The sequence below is a fragment of the Microcaecilia unicolor genome, chromosome 2 (genome assembly GCF_901765095.1).
Source record: "Microcaecilia unicolor chromosome 2, aMicUni1.1, whole genome shotgun sequence".
Classification (NCBI taxonomy): domain Eukaryota; kingdom Metazoa; phylum Chordata; class Amphibia; order Gymnophiona; family Siphonopidae; genus Microcaecilia; species Microcaecilia unicolor.
The window spans coordinates 401,089,129-401,105,926 of NC_044032.1; the positions used below are offsets into that span (position 1 = coordinate 401,089,129).

General features: G+C 40.8%; 1 protein-coding gene across 1 annotated transcript in view; it reads left to right on the forward strand.

The window, feature by feature from the left end:
* Positions 1 to 16,798, forward strand: part of GC (GC vitamin D binding protein) — a 148,397-nt gene that overhangs the window by 60,715 nt on the left and 70,884 nt on the right. The window lies entirely within an intron of this gene.

Consider the following 16,798-nt stretch of genomic DNA (forward strand, 5'->3'; position numbering starts at 1 on the left):
ATGGAATCAACAGACCCCAGACTGTTCGGTAACATAACCAGTGATTCTCTCTGTTTTCTCCTGCATCTGTAGAAGAACTGAATGGAGAACGCAGGCATTTATCATACTACTTCACATATACTGAGTGAAAGCTTCACAACGTGAGCTAATTTCTTAGACTAAATGGAGGGAGATGTTTCCCCTGTTTTAAACAGGGAACTTTTTGTATGTTAGATGAAAACAATAACCACAAAGGGCAGTCTAGCAAGTATCTAAACAGACTAAACTATACTAGATAAACTTGGCTGTACACTACAGAAATCCATCTGCAAACAGGTCTCACATAACTGGCAGTCTTGGAAGGAAGAAACTGTCTGGTAAAATGCTTCCCAGTGAGCACAGAGAACTAATAAGCTGCACTGGTCTGGCAGGTCCAGAAGGATCAAGTACCTTGTTAAAAGACAGAGTGTTTACAGAATAAAAGGTTTGTTTGGAAGCTGGATGGTAGGTAAATGTGAACATCTGGAAGGTAAATCTGTCACTGAGACTGAAACTGTGTTGCTTGAAAGACTGGAGGACAGACAGCAAGCAAAATAATGGTGTTTCTGTGTAGCAGAGCACCAAAGGGCTCCTCTGTTTTTAGAATGAGGATATTTCTGGAGTCTTTGCTCCTAGTTTGTGCTGAGTAATTGAGTGATATAATGGAGAATGAACAAATTTTTGTCTAAGTTTGCGTTCCCAGTTTTGTTTTGGAAGTGATCTGTAAAAGGCCCCTGCCTAGTGTGAATCTGTGCGCTTGCTGAATAGTGCTTGTTAATGCAGAGTGGGACTCAGGGCTTGGTGCTTCTGAATAGCAGCATGCCTCTCCTCATGGCCAGCTAGGTCTTGACTAGGAGAGATGTTCTTAAAAGTTAGCTTGGTCTAAATGGTAGAACGAGTTGAGAAGAGTATGACCAATGGTGGTTTTCAAGGAGTTTAAAAGTCCAGAGGCCTAATAGTCAGCCAGCAGTGATCAGTGTTTTGCTGACCACCACCGGCGCTAAGCCCAGAAATTCAATGCTGGGCTATGTCCAGACACACGGGCTTTGAATTTATGGGTTTGCAGAGCCAGCTAACACATAGCCAGTTAAGTGAGATACTTTTTTTTTTTTTACATTTGTACCCCGCGCTTTCCCACTCATGGCAGGCTCAATGCGGCTTACATGGGGCAATGGAGGGTTAAGTGACTTGCCCAGAGTCACAAGGAGCTGCCTGTGCCTGAAGTGGGAATCGAACTCAGTTCCTCAGTTCCCCAGGACCAAAGTCCACTCCACTCCAGCACTTAACTGGCTATGGGTTACCATATAAAGATAGGATTGACTTTTATGTGGTCCTATTTATGCAGTTAACCTGGCTGGTTAAGTTCTGAATACCAGCACTTAACTGGCGAAGTGCTGACTGCACCCCCAGAATGCTCCCAAAATAGCTAGATCTGAGTTTGTTACTAACTGGTTATTTTCAGTGGTGTTAACCAGTTAACAGTGGTGTTCCTAGGGGAGGGGGCGGTGGGTGCGGTCCGCCCCAGGTGCACGCCGCTGGGGGGGTGCCGTGCGCGCCTGTCCTTCCTTCATTCCATGCTCCCTCTGCCCTGGAACAGGTTACTGTTCCAGAGCAGAGGGAGCATGGAACGAAGGAAGGACAGGCGCGCGTCACCCCCCCAGCGGCATGCACCCGGGGGAGTTCTTTCGCGGGGGGTGTCCTTTTGCCGGGGGGGGTCGCGCTGCATCCGGGGGGGTCACGCTGCATCCAGGGGGGTGCGCTGCACCTGGGGGGCGGGGCGAATTAGTGATCTGCCCCGGGTGTCAGCCCCCCTAGGAACGCCACTGCCAGTTAAGTGCCTCTGAAAATGACTGGTTAGCCCTGAACATGCAATTTAACTTGGCCAGGAGCCCTTTTTGACTAGTTAAATTGCATTGAATATCAACACTCAGATGTTTTTGAGCATCTATATTGCAGCAAGTCATTCAGAAGAGCCCAGCCCAGGTTTTCCTGAAGCAGAGCAGCCCAAACCATTAGGCAAGACTAGGCGGTTGCCTAGGTCAACAGCTTCTAGGGGCAGCAAAGAACAGCTGTAGTCAAAGAAAAACAATAGGTCCTGTCAGCCACATAAACTCACAAAACCATCATCACATACATGGTTCCATATTAGGAGTCACCACCCAGGAAAAGGATCTAGGTGTCATCGTTGATGATACGTTGAAACCTTCTGCTCAGTTTGCAGTGGCATCTAAGAAAGAAAATAGAATGTTAGGAATTATTAAGAAGGTAATGAAAAACAAAAATGGGAATGTTATAATGTTTTTGTGTTGTTCCATGGTGCAACCACACCTCGAATACTGTGTGCAATTCTGGTCACCGAATCTCTAAAAAGGTATAGCAGAATTAGAAAAGGTACAGAGAAGCATGACGAAAATGATAAAGGGGATGAGACGACTTCCCTATGGGGAAAGCCTAATGCAGCTAGGTCTCATCAGCTTGGAGAAAAGACAGCTGAGGAGAGATATGATAGAGGTCTAAATAATACTGAGTGGAGTGGAACGGGTAGACGTGAATCGCTTGTTTACTGTTTCCAAAAATACTAGGACCAGGGGGCACACATTAGCTACTAAGTAGTAAATTTAAAACAAACTGGAGAAAATATTTCTTCACTCAATGTGTAATTATACTTTGGAATTTGTTGCCAGAGAATGTGGTAAAAGCAGTTAGCTTAGAAGGGTTTAAAAAAGCTTTGGATAATTTCCTAAAAGAAAAGTCCATAAGCCATTATTGAGATGGACCTGGGAAACTTCACTGCTTATTTCTAGGATAAGCAGCATAAAATCTGTTTTACTGTTCTGGGTTCTTGCCAGGTACTTGTGACCTGGATTGGCTGCTGTTGGAAACAGGATATTGGGCTTGATGGACTTTCGGTCTGTCCCAGTATGGCAATGCTATGTTCTTATATACTTTAGCATATCACAAGTAGAGTAAAATTAAGGTAATATTTAAGCAAGAAAGACTAATACAGAAAGTAGACTACTCATACTTCTACTTCCTTTAAAGCAAGGTAATTTCTAGGACATCCTTTACAGGTGGTGTTGCTGAAGGTTTATCATCAGAATCAAGATTGTAGTTTTATTGCTCAGGAATGTAATGAACTGTGATGGCTCAAAAAATGTATATTTATTGTTATTATGCCACAGATTACGTTTACAGAAAATGAGTCTCAATCTGGGTAACTCTATTTAACCTGCATTTTTATAGGATATTGTGTGATGATCATGATTGCTGAGTTTAATTACCAAAATCTTGAGGGGTTGCAAGCTAGGGGCCTGAAAGTAAATGGGGGGCAGGGAGAGAGGGGCACCCTCTACGCTTGCACCAGCTCTGGCCTGAAGATTACAAGCTCTGTGAGGATGTGTTTGGTATTCCTGTGAAGTTTGGAGGACCTAGAATGTAAATCCTAAAGATCTACCTTGGAAGGTCTACCCTGAACTAGGAGAGACTGAACATGTCCTGATCCAGCTCCCTGGTCACCCAATCAAAAAAATCAATCAGATTTGTTTGGCACGATATACCTTTGGTAAAAAAACATATTGTTTTGAATCTTGTAACCCATTGGTTTCCAGGAAATTCACTATCCTCTCCTTCAGTAGTACTTCCATTACTTTTCTAATCACTAAAGTAAGGCTTACCAGCCTGTAGCTTCCCACTTCTTCTCCGTCACTACTTCTGTGAAGAGAGACTACATCAGCTCTTTTTAAATCCCACAGAACCTCTCTCATCTCCAAAGATTTACTAAGCAAATCTTAGAGAGGACCCACCAGAACTCCCTGTGCAACCTTAATATCCTAGGATGGATCCTGTCTGGTCCCATGGCTTTGTCCACCTTCGGTTTTTCAAGTTTTCTATAAACACTTTCTTCAGTGAATGGTACAATATCTACTCTATTCTCATATGTACCTTTGTCAGCCAACCATGGCCTTCTCCGGGATTTTCTTTCATGAACACAAAACGGAGATATTTGTTTAGTACATCTGCTTTTTCCTCATCATTTTCCACATAGTGGTTCACAGCATCTTTGTCTCACAATTTTATTTTAGCCTTCCTCCTGTCACTTATATACCTGAAAAAATTCTTGTCGTCCCTCCTTACATCTCTAGTCATTTGTTCTTCTGCTTCTTTTTTCACCAGCCATATATCTTGCTTCAGTTTCATTCAGTATTCTTTTCTGTGTTCTTCTTGAGTTCTTCTGTATTTCATGAATGCCACCTCTTTTACCTTTTCTCAGCCACTAGTTTGGAGAACCATATCTGTTTCCTTTTTCTCTTGCTTTTATTTACTCTCTTTACATAATGGTCTGCTGCTAATTTTATAGCTCCTTTCAGCTTGGACCACTGTCTTTCCACTTCTCTTATGTCTTCCCAACCCACCAGCACTTTTTTAAGGTACTCTCCCATTTTACTAAATTTAGCATGTTTGAAATACAGGACTATGAGTTATGTATGGCTGATCTCCGCTTTAGTTGTCATATCAAACCAAACTGATGATCACTACTGTCCAAATGGGCACCCACTCAGACATTAGAAACACTTTCCCCATTTGTGAACATCAGATCCAGCATTGCTCCTTCCCTGGTGGGTTCTGTCAACATTTGTCTGAGCATGTAGAGTAGAGTCAGCCAAAGTTCTGCTCTAGTGAGGATAGCAGAGACCTCTAGAGGCTCTGCCAAAATACTGGACTTTGACTTGTGAGGTAATGGTAGGGGGAGGCACTTTTTGGAGGGGAACCTTGTCTGGTATAAAACTCCAGCACTGTTTGAATTCTTTGACTTCTTTGATTTTGGCTCCTGCCTTCCTAACCATCATACCACATAGTGAGGGAAAGGGTCTTTGTTTCTAATATCCTAGTCATTGTACTGATTTGCAGGAGGGGATCAAGGGGCCGTGGTGCCAGGAGGAGGAGTAAAGAAGTAGTAGGAAGTGGCAGAGTTTCTGAGTCTTCTGTACTTGCTCTAAGGTGTTAGCTGGAATGGGAAAACAGGCCACTGTTAACTCTAAGGAGAAGAAAGGATTGAAGCAGTTTGGAGAAACAACAAGGAATCCAGGACCTGAGAAGTAGGAGGGGGCAAGGTAAGTAAGACTACATAAGTACATAAGTAATGCCACACTGGGAAAAGACCAAGGGTCCATTGATCCCAGCATCCTGTCCACGACAGCGGTCAATCCAGGCCAAGGGCACCTGGCAAGCTTCCCAAACGTACATTCTATACATGTTATTCCCGGAATTGTGGATTTTTCCCAAGTCCATTTAGTAGAATTAAAGAAGAGTCTCCACTGATGGGAGAGTCCTGAAGGAACAAATATGTGACTATGGTTTATACCGCTCCCTGTGCACCACCATGGAAGGCATCCACAGCACCCTGGCCTCCACTCTCCTCCAGCTCATCTAAAAGTGTTGCTATTGTTTTTGCCGATGCCTATATTATTGTCTTTGAGATTTTGTTCCTTTTGCAAAAAGATTTTCTTTTAACTAAATCTTTTGGTTCAGAACCCCAATTCTGGCTTGAACTGAACTACTGAGTACCAGTGAAGAGTGGTAAGTGTGAATTTGTGTGCTAACGGCCTCCTACTGAATACTGATCCTGACCTTGACCCACCAAATCCTAATGTATTTTCTCTAAAGTAAACTACCTAGGACTTATTTGGGCAGGATGAGGGTTACAGACTGAAGAATAGAATCTATTTGCTTCAAGGAAGGTGTATTCCAATTTTTTTTTCTGTTTTAATTTTTTTTTTCTTCTATTCCTCTTGCTTTTACAATTTGTACTTTTTTTTCGGAAGGGAAGAGTTCATGAAATAAAAGTGGTTTTTATGAAAGCACACTGACTTTTTGTCCGAGAGGAGTTTAGAGAAATTGCGCTCGTGCAAACAGGCAGTGATCCCTTTCAGAAAAGTGCCTCCTCCTGGACCCCACCCATCCAGGCATATTTTTTTCTTACAAAGTGACCTCTACAAATTAGATAGAACCTCCACCAGAGTTACATCTGCTTCCTTCTTTTGTAAAGCCTTGAAACACTGCAGAAATTGAATTTTTTTTCTGTTGTCACTTGGAAGAGGAGAATGAGATATTCAAGTGGTTTTCTTAGAGTCATTCTCAAGAAGAGAGAGGTTAAACTGGCCTGTGATAAAGCACCACTGTCAGGAAGAGAGATATATGTGGACTATTTAAAATCCACTCTTTACATGGTACAAGGAAGAGAATTAAAGAGATGGACAGTATTTAGTGTTGCTTTCTCTCAGAATAATGAGGAAAAAGATCCCCATGCAATGAATTTTGATTCTCAGCCAGATTTATGAAGCAGAGATCATTGCATTAGTCAACTGATGTTTTTGCTTCTTACTATCTCATGTTTGAACAGGGAAAAGTGAACTTGTTTGAAAAATATAAAAATAAGTCACTGAGGAGTCCTTTTACTAAGATGCTCTAAGAAATGGGCTTAGCGCACCCTTACATGGGTCTTTCCTATGCGTTAAGCTCGTGGCTGTGACATATATTTTTTGAATATATGTCCATAAGCCGTTAGCATTACCACATGGCTATTTAAAAAAGATTACCGTGGGAGCATTTACCATCACTGTTCCCTCTTCCCTCTAAGCTGAGCAGGAGTTCTCCAACTGCATTGCTGTGAGTAAGGGGGGGGGGGGGTTGTTTCAATATTGTGTTTTCTATCTCTAGAAACAGGCAGGTTCCCTGGAGTCCTCCAGAGCTTGTCAGTCCGTCACTATTGAAATGTGATAGTGAAACAGCACCACCCACTGGCAAAACTGTAGTTGGAGGACTCACGTTCAGCTTAGAGGGAAACAGAGCTTACCACCATCTATCTTATGTGCATATATGCAATTCTTCTAAACAAATGTGAGCACCTAGGGCCTGATATTCAGCATTTTTCTAACCGCTGCTGGCATTATACCCAGAAATTCAATTGAATTTCCAGGTATACAGAGCCAGTGGAAACATAGCCAGCTAAATGCAAATATTCAGCACTTAGCTGGCTATGAAGAACTGCATAATGATGGGACTGTATTTTATGTGGTCCTATTAATGCAGTTATCTTAACCAGTTAACCAGCTAAGTGCTGACTCCACCCCCTGAACATCCCAAAATTTCCAGTTTCAATTGGGCGCCAACTATGCATTTTCAGCAGCACTATCTGGTTACGTGCCCAGTTAACCTCGGACAAGCGATTTAAGTGGCCAGGAGACGTTTTAAATCATTTTGAATATCAGGTCCTTAGTTTATAGAATTGCCCTTTTGGGGGTTAATTTTATCACAGTGCTTCTGTATAAAGGTGCCCAGAGGGCACCTGATTTGCTATAAAGGAAATAGGTGCCTAATCTCCTAGATTATTAGCATGGGTGTAAATGTGCATGTACGCTTAGCGCAAGCACTTTATCCAGCCAGAGGGCTGGTGTAAATGCATGTCTGTGCCTATGTTCCAGAGATACACATGTAGCTCACAGTGGTCTATAAGTTATGCACTTAAGTGTGTAACTGTCACGTTTTCAAATCTGGAACTGGGTTGTGAACCCTTGGGCCACTGCCGAGGAGCAGCAGTGGCAGGCAAAACCACCCCACACCAGGGGCAAGGCAGAACTCTGACAACAGTTAGGCTTCACCTGTACCTGGCCACTTTCCACCAGGAGTTAAGCTCCCAGCTTCAGGTGGCCGACAGGACTTTGCAGGGCAGGGCAGGAGCTGGATAACAGCTAGGCAGCACAGGGACTGAGTGTCAGAGGGGAAAGGAAGGAACATGGGCAGCAAGGCAGAAAACTGGGCTAGACAATACAACACAAGGTAGGGACAGGACAAGCTAGGGGACAGAAACTGGAAGCTGCAAGCAGCCACTGAAACAGGGAACAAAACACTAACAAGACACAGAACTAAAAGCTGCAGAGCAGCCAGCAGGATACAAACAGACAAGGACTAAACACCAAACTACCACTCAGAGACAAGCAAACAAACAACAATCTAATCTAACTATCCACAGACCAGCAAGAACAGACAAGAATCAAGGCAGGCATAAACTAGAACTGGAAACAGCAGAAGTGCACCAGCACCCCAACATACCAGGGCCTTAGACGCAATGCAAAGGCAAGTAGAAATGTTCCTGTTGGATTATTTGTAGTAAATAATTAGCAGATTTTAGTACACACAGCTTCAGCTTTAGAAATGTTAATTTCTTTCTTCATCTCTCTCTCATTCACCCCTGAATAATTCACTGCTGAGTCACTTTAAAGTTGAAGTAACAAAACATCTGTTTACTCACAGTTTGTAGTTAGATTATAATCAGACAGGCTTATATACATATTACTATACATTTGTATTATCAGCTCCTTCCATGTGCTTAGATGGTAATGGATGCTCACACCACCATAGATCCTCTCAGGTTAGGAGAGATCATGAGCTCCATGTGCTCCATGTGCTGTGTCTGCTGCATCTAACCCCCACAGGAAGTTACATAGCTGTGTGACCTCTCTAAGTAATTCACATCAGAGGTCACAGAGTAATCACAGAGAAATAATAGGTGACAGGCAATGCATGTAAAAATACAATACATTCCAACAAACCCCTTCTCATGCATAACTGTCATGCAATTATTTATTCATACAAAGTCCAAGCTTTATACGCAGATTCACAAAATGTTCTCTGGGTAACGGTTTGGTCATGATGTCAGCTGTCATCTCACTTGTGTGACAATAGTGTAGACTGATGACCCCTTCTTTCGCCAACTCTCGCACGTTGTGGTATTTCGTTGCGATGTGCTTGGTGCGTGACTGAACCTTGTCATTCTGTGACAGTCGGATGCAGCTCTGATTATCTTCCATTATCTGGATTGGTCTCTTTTCAGCTATACCAAAATCCAGCATAAGTTTTTCAATCCACATCAGTTCTCTGCACGCTTCCGATACTGCCACATATTCAGCTTCTGTAGAAGACAAACTCACAATACTTTGTTTATGACTGGCCCATGAAATTTGTACATTTCCATACATAAACACATATCCACTTGTGGATTTATAATCAGAATGATCCCCTGCCCAATCTGAATCACAGTAACATATTAGTTTTGGATTACTATTGGCTGAAATCTTTAATTTACAATCAATGGTACCCTTTAAATACCTTACCATCCTTTTAACTGCAGTCCAATCTGATTTGGTAGGTGAGCTGACCCTTCTGCTCAAAATTCCTACTGCATTTGCTATATCAGCCCTGTATGTGGTAGCTAGATATAAAAGCTTACCTATGGCTGATCTATATTGGATGTTATCTGGTAAAGGTTCTCTTACTGTTTCATCCTTCAGAAAATCAGTGATCATGGGAGTGCTTACAACTTGGGCATCTTGCATACCTAAACTTTCAATAAGCTCATTTATTTTCTGCTTCTGGCTTAGAAGATAAGAACCATCATTTTGTTTCTCAATTTCTATACCAAGATAGTATGACACATTACCAAGTTCTTTTATCTCAACATTGAGGTTTAAACACTTTACAATGTCCTTGTACTCTTGCTCACTTTTGCTTGCAATGAGCAGATCATCAACAAAAGCTAAAATGTATGCATATTGTCCATTTGTGCACCTAGTGTACAAGCATTTATCTGCTTCACCTTGCTTAAATCCTAAATTTGTCAATATTTCATGCAATTTTTCATTCCAACATTTTGCACTTTGCTTTAATCCATAAAGACCTTTGTTTAATTTACACACTAGCTGTCTTTGTTTTGTATTTATGAAACCTGTTGGCTGTTCCATGTACAAGTCTTCAGTTATATCTCCATGAAGAAACGCTGTTTTCACATCAATGTGGTTGACTTGCATGCCTTTTGAGACTGCAATGCTCAGAAGTGTTCTAATTGTCGTGTGTTTCACTACAGGTGCAAACACTTCATCAAAATCTTCTCCATATTTTTGAAGATATCCCTTTGCCACTAATCTGGCTTTATATCTTTCCACTTTTCCTTGTGCATTCCTTTTTAACTTGAATACCCATTTGCATCCTATAGCTTTCTTGCCAGGAGGTAATTTTGTAAGAATCCAAGTATTATTTTTATCCAATGCATCAATTTCTTCTTGTGCAGCTTTATGCCATTCAGCAGCTTCTTCTGCTGGCATTTTCTCAATCTCATCCCATGTTAAGGGCTCTTGAGCTTCTGCTGACTTTGTTAAGTAAGACAGTCTTGGGGGTGGAACACCTTTGTTTTCCCTGGATGAGCGTCTGACAACAGGTTGGTCTGACCTTTCCGCATCCTCTAAATCTGAGAGTTCTTCTCCAATTGATTCCCCTTCTCCAACTGTACTGTCTTCTTCAATGATCCTTTCTGTGTCTGTTTCCTCTGCCTGTTCCTCGTTAGATACAGGTGAGTTGCTTTCAGACATCTGCCTTGGTATGGCATTTATATACACTGGCATGTCTATTATGGTTCTAGTTTCATATTCTGGATGATAAGGCTCATCTGGGATAATCCAGCCTTTATCAACCCTTTTGTTTTCATCAAAATATGTAACATGTCTTATGCCAACAATGCCAGTTTTCAGATTCAAAATTCTATATCCTTTGTGTCCTGGAGCATAGCCAACTAAAATGCCCCTTTCTGTTGTGGAATCCAGCTTATGCCTTCTTTGCTTTGGTACATGAGCATATGCTGTACTTCCAAATGTTCTTATGTGTGACAGGTTTGGCTTCCTACCATGCCATGTCTCATGTGGTGTGCGCTCAGCGCCTTTAGTTGGCATTCTGTTTTGTAGGTACACTGCTGTGAGAATGGCTTCCCCCCATAGTCTTTTAGGGAGATTGCTATCTGACAGCATACATCTGGTCATTTCCACAAGTGACCTAAATTTTCTCTCTGCAACAGAATTTTGCTCTGGTGTATAAGCTACTGTTGTGATATGCTGAATGCCTTCTTGTTCTAGAAATGTGCGCATGCTTTGTGAAGTGAACTCACCACCATTGTCAGTCTGAAGAACCTTTGGTTTTCTTTCAAATTTATTGCTCACCATGGCTACGTATTTCTTCAGCATGTCTGTGACTTGACTTTTTTTTTTCAGCAAATAGGCCACACAATATCTAGAGAAATCATCCAAGAATATTAGCACAAATCTGTTATTTCCCAATGATGGGATATTAAACGGTCCACATAAGTCACTGTGTATTAAGTCCAGCACTTTATTACTCCTATTTCCTGTGTATTCAGGAAATGAGGGTCTCACACCTTTTTGAGTAACACAGTCTATGCATTTCTCAATTTTACCAGCATCTGCACTTATCTGAATGCCGGTGGCTAGTTGCCCACTGTGAAGATCCTGGATCACCTTAGAATCACGATGTCCCAGGCGGCGGTGCCAGATTTCCAGACTACATTTACCATCATTCTTCCTTACTTGCGCCATATGTGAGGCTTCACCTGAAATGTTCAGCTTATAAACATCATTATGCATAAAAGCTTCAGCATACACTTCATCATTTTTAGAGATTGTGCACTTACTGTTTTCAAAATGAATCACAAATCCCTTCTTATCTAATGTAGATACACTAAGCATATTGCAAACTGCTTGGGGAATATACAAGACATCACTTACAGGAATTTCTTTAACTTCATTAGACACTTTGCATTTTAAGAATCCAATACCTTTTGCTTGGATCTTAGCAGTCCCTGCGTTTGCAGTTTTAAGAATTCCTTCTTCTGGACACATTTCCTGAAAGAAATCTTTACAATTGGTTAAATGGCATGTGCTCCCTGAATCCAAAATCCAAGTACTTTCATTTGAATTATTATTTACCATAGTCAAAGATTTTTCTGCCATTAGAAAACCCTTGTGTTTATCTTTGTCCTTCATACATTTCCTGGTTTGAAAATTCTTTAGTTCCATTGGCTTAGGTGAGCTAGAGGGAGTGTTTTGTGTTTCCTTACACCATTTAGATACATGTCCCTCCTTTCCACATGAGTAGCAAATCAGCTTGCCTTTGGGTGGAGTTTTCCCATAGCTCCGCCTTCCTCTGTTCTTTGCCAAGAAATTTGTTTCATTTCTCTCTGACTTGCTTTGAGAACACATCTCCTCAGAATCATTTATTATGCATTCCTGCCTTAGTTTTGATGTTGTCTGTTCAAAAGATTGCCCTTCAATGGCCTCATTTACAGACCTAAAAACATCAAACTTCTTTGATAGTGAGGTAAAAAGAAATGCTCTTTTCAATGCATCACACATGGGAATTCCAGAAAGTTCTAACTTTTGAAATGAAGACATAAGATGCATAATGTGATCATTACATTTACTTTTATCCCTTAATTTGGTTTCATTCAACTCTGCTAACCAAATTGGTTGCTGCTTTGCATATGTAGTTGCATACATAGTTCTCAGTTTATATAAAATGTCCTTTGGTGTATCTTTTCCCTCCACTAATATGGCTTGTTTCTCTGAGAGAGCTTCCAAAAGCATGCACTTCACATAATAGTTTGCATTGTCCCATTCAGCCATATTTTCAGCTGTTCTGTCTTGGTCTAAGCATATATTTAATCTTTTTGCTCGAAGGAGACATATGAATCTTAGTTCCCACTGCCGATAATTAAACTCAGTTAATTTAGGCACCTTGAGAGAATAGAAAAATGGTGAATTTCTTCCCTCAGCCATTTTCTTAGCCTTCTGTCTGCTGTGTGGGGGGAGAGAGAGACAGACTGAATCTTTCCTTTAAAACTTAAGAGAAAAATGTGGCCTTTTTTTCTGCCTGGTAATATTTCTCTTCTTTTTCAATTCCTGGACCCTGGGCCCATAACCCTTTTGTTGGATTATTTGTAGTAAATAATTAGCAGATTTTAGTACACACAGCTTCAGCTTTAGAAATGTTAATTTCTTTCTTCATCTCTCTCTCATTCACCCCTGAATAATTCACTGCTGAGTCACTTTAAAGTTGAAGTAACAAAACATCTGTTTACTCACAGTTTGTAGTTAGATTATAATCAGACAGGCTTATATATACATATTACTATACATTTGTATTATCAGCTCCTTCCATGTGCTTAGATGGTAATGGATGCTCACACCACCATAGATCCTCTCAGGTTAGGAGAGATCATGAGCTCCATGTGCTCCATGTGCTGTGTCTGCTGCATCTAACCCCCACAGGAAGTTACATAGCTGTGTGACCTCCCTAAGTAATTCACATCAGAGGTCACAGAGTAATCACAGAGAAATAATAGGTGACAGGCAATGCATGTAAAAATACAATACATTCCAACAGTTCCAAGATGGCTGATAAGCCCAGAAGCAGTTAGAACTCAGCTGCTGCAAGCACCAGGCAGCTATGGGTGCTGTGCAGGCTCAAACGGCACAAGCAAACCCGGCAACCTGGAAGATCCGGACCGGAGTGGGCTGAAATCTGGAACGGGTGACGGTCCACGGCAGCCACCAGTTCTGGCCACCAGAGGGCGAGATGAGCACAGACGTAACAGTAACCTGCTGCCAGTGTTCCGCCCTGCACCTGCAGACTATGCGCTTTTGGAGACATATGCATGCGCAAATCCCATACCGGGATATATGTATGTATGTGCACACATATATGTGTATATGCCAGTAATCTAATTTATATGCATATCTTGTATGCAAATGTAGGTGCCTTCCTTACAGAATTACCCAAAGCAGCGAAATTTATCTTCCTAATTGATACCACAAATGACTGCCTTAAAGTTAACTACACAATTTTTGTACCATTAGATTTAAGAAGGTATTCAGTGGCAACTTTAACCGGCTAACAATGGCTATCCAGGAACGCTGACCATTTAAAATGAACCTGTTACTTTGCAGTTGAAGGACTCTGAAAATCTGGCTATAGTGTACCTTTGACAGTTGTGAGGTTGTTCCTCTCCTTAGCCTTCAGGATTCGAATCACTGCAAAGATGTTAGAGGGGAAGAGAGCCTGATTACTTCATCAACACAAGACTAGGAGCCCTCTGGACCTGCAACAAAAAGTTACAAGGTTTTATTTTAGTTTGAGGGAAAGTCTTTATTTGCTGATCGTAATTCCAGGTCCATTAATTTGAAAGCACATCATGGACTTTATTATTATTTTCAAAATTCATAAGCAACATTTCCTTATCCCAACTTAACTGCTTCTTTGTCTTGCCCTTAGACAATGACAAAGAGAAATAATGAATCCGCTCTCCCTGTTTAATTAGCCACAGAGAATCAATAATCCTTTGCATACTGGGAAAATGTATTATGTAAACAAGCCTTCTATTCAGGCAGCCATTAGCCAGATTGAAAACTCTTATGATGCTGAGTAGTGCTCAACCAGATGTTCAATTAGCATCATTAGAATGTTTTATTCTAAATAATGTGGATTGAAAGAGTCCAGGAACCTGGGAGGGTGAGATTCAGCTGATAGCTGCAGTAACTTCTCCATTATCCAACATAAACAGGCCTGACCTGTTGTGGGATAAGTGAATAGTCGGCTAATATAAAAAACATTGATAACCCCGGGTCATAACGGTGCTGTGTTGCAGTAAAAGTAGGGTCACAGATCACAATGGTGCAGTTTTGATGGAAAAGTAAGACACAGTAATGTCACTGGGGGTCTGTCAGGTATGCCGGATGGTGGGATCAGTGAAGGTCGGATAATGGAGACTTACTTTATCTGGTTAAAGATAACCACACAAGTTATCAGCAGATACCTGGTTAGGTCTGGCTATTTCAAAATACCCAAAAATTAGCTGAATAATTTTCTACCAGCCATTTCTGGTTAAAGTTAACCAGCTAATAAAGGTTCTATCTGGGTAACTTCTAGCCACACTCCCTCATCTCTTCTTTACATTTTAACTGGATGCAGTGTCCAGTTAAAATTTAATCAGTGAGAGACCCAAGAAGTTCAAACAGAGTAATTTGTCTTATTAAACTCCCAAAATTAATATTGATTTCATAATTCTTTAAAACTAATACTTTAATAGATTTAAAACTTCTCAAGAATAATACTAATATTAATACATTATTTTATATAGTCATATAACAAGACCTCAAGATGGTTGCAATATTAAAAATAAAATACTTAGAAGACAAATCAAATTGCCCCACTAATATCTGAAACAAAGTGCATGTATCTAAATCAAAATATAAAATTTATAAATTGCAGTATATATTTCTGGAATATCCAAGTTTTTTTTTTTCTGTTATATTTGTACCCTGCGCTATCCCACTCATGGCAGGCTCAATGCGGCTTACATGGGGCAATGGAGGGTTAAGTGACTTGCCCAGAGTCACAAGGAACTGCCTGTGCTGGGAATTGAACTCAGTTCCTCAGGACCAAAGTCCACCACCCTAACCACTAGGCCACTCCTCCACAACTAAGGTCAAAGCAAAATGAATTCCATAGACTGGGTGCTACAGTAATGAATATTTTTTAATGAGAAGTTGATAAGCATAACTGAGCAACTAATGACAAACCTAATTTGTTTGAATGAAACCATCGTTCAGGCCTAGATTGCACTCATGATCCATCTTTCGTATCCTGATACAATCAATGGTAATAAGTCACCTGGACTACAGCAATGCACTGTATGCTGGCTGCAAAGAACAGACCATTAAGAAACTACAAACAGCCCAAAACACCGCTGCCAGACTCATTTTTGGAAAACCAAAATATGAAAGTGCAAAACCCTTAAGAGAGAAACTCCACTGGCTCCCACTTAAGGAACGGACCATGTTCAAAATCTGCACAATAGTACACAAAATCATCCACGGAGACGCCCCGTCCTACATGCTAAACCTCGTGGACCTGCCTTCCAGAAATGCCAAAAGATCATCCCAAAAATTTCTTAATCTACACTTCCCCAGTTGTAAAGGTCTAAAATACAAATTTGTTCACGCGACCTCCTTCTCCTATATGAGTACGCAGTTGTGGAACGTACTTCCAGCTAACCTGAAAGCAATCAATGAAATATCCAACTTTCGCAAATCCCTGAAGATGTACCTCTTCAATAAGGCCTACAAAGAGACCCCATAGCTCAACTATACCACATCACCAATCCACTCTAATCCGAATATCATCTTTCTATGCCTATTTTATTAATACTTCTTTCCATCCTTAATCTCTTTGCATCAATAATTGTATCTGACATCCTGGTATGGCCTTACCATAACAGACCTCTGTAAGCCACATTGAGCCTGCAAATAGGTGGGAAAATGTGGGATACAAATGCAATAAATAAATAAAGGGCCCTGTTTACTAAGGTGCACTAGCATTTTTAGCATGCGCTAAAATTAGCGCGCAATAAATGCTAGTCACCCATATGTTCCTATGGGTGATTTAGCATTTAGTGCATGCTAATCATTTGCCCATGCTAAAAATGCTAGCGTGCCCTTTACACAGCTTAGTAAACAGAGCCCTAAATAAAGTGGACACCGACTATTAAAAATCCGAAAAACAAAACAAAGAACTTTAAACTCAATACATGCAATAATATGTAACCAGTGCAAAGACCTATATAATGGGATATCCATGTTATACTTAGATATAGCTAAAACAACTCTAGGCACTGTATTTTGTAACAACTGCAGCTGAGACAATAACCCCTTTTGACTGATCTAAGTGCTGAACATTACAATAATCTGAGAAAAAAACAAAACCATAAATCAATTGCTGTACATCACCAATCGAAAACTAAGAATGTATTGGTTGTATAAACTGTAACTGTAAAATATCTAATAGCATTAGATATTAAGAACTATTGGGTTCTTTTACAAAGGTA